A 1130-nucleotide genomic window follows, 5' to 3' on the forward strand; every position below is an offset into this window, starting at 1 on the left:
TCTCAGAAGGAAAAGAGTTTGCGAGGAAACAGCCCGAGCCCCCGTGCCTCACCAGCCCCCACCCGCCAGGCAGGGCCCCCGCTCCGAGGGCCGCGGTGCACTTTGTCAGGGCTGCTCTTCTGCTCCAGGCACTCCCACGGCTGGTTGCTCTGCTGAGGTTGAAGGCGGCTGGCACAAGAAAGCCCACAGGGGCTTTCTGAGATGTGTGCTTGCACTATCAGTGTGGAGGACAAATTTCCACATTGGTTCAGATATTTGACCAAGGAGGGAGGTCTGAAGCAGTTTCATTTCCTTACAGCATTTTCCCCTATTGCACAAAACCAGCCATCCAGTTCCGTGGCTCATTGCCACCCTTTTTAGCTGGTTCCCCACACTCTCACTGCCCTGTTCACCAACAGCCTGGCCCAAGGTCTCCTGGGCATGCAGCTGGCTGGTCCCGAGGGCTGGGGTGCCTCTGAGCCGTGAGAAAGGCATCTTTTCTCTCAAAGATGCATGCTGAGGAAGCCTGAGATAAGGCATCTCCCTGTTCATCTCAAGCAAGGGGAGGCTGCTCCAGTGCACCAGCACAGGGACAGCAGCCGGCCCCAGGCACCTTCCCACGCTGCCCATGGCCGGGGAGGGCCAGCAAGAGACGCAGCTGTGGGGAGCAGGTGGAGAAGCTTTTAAAAACAGAAACTGCACTGTTACAATTTCAGTAGAAATCCAGCGTATTCAGGGGCTGTTTTTTTGAAGAAGCAAGAACAGAGGAATTGCCCCCCGGTTGGTTTTTGTTGCTCTTTCTGTCACCGCTGGAAGGTGGGCATGAGGCAGCGTGGGGAAGCAGCGCAGGGAGCACACAGGCTCCAGCCCCAGCCCAGAGCTGCCTTCGCCCCCGGCCACATGCCCAGTCCCAGGCCGAGGACAGCGAGGCGTGGGGAAGGAAATGCAAACCAAAGCCTGCATGGAGGGAAACAAAACCAGAACCCAAGGAAAGCCCCTGATGCCCCACAGATGTGGGGAGGACTTTTGCAGGAAAAACTTTGGGACTATCCCAGGGAAAGCTGCGATGACCAAGGGCTACGAGGAGGCACGGAGGCTCTGAGGCACAGCAATCTCGCCCAGCGCCTGGGCTCCTCGCTCTGCACCCCCTG

This window comes from Pygoscelis adeliae, unplaced genomic scaffold (genome assembly GCF_000699105.1).
Source record: "Pygoscelis adeliae isolate BGI_AS28 unplaced genomic scaffold, ASM69910v1 Scaffold268, whole genome shotgun sequence".
NCBI lineage: Eukaryota > Metazoa > Chordata > Aves > Sphenisciformes > Spheniscidae > Pygoscelis > Pygoscelis adeliae.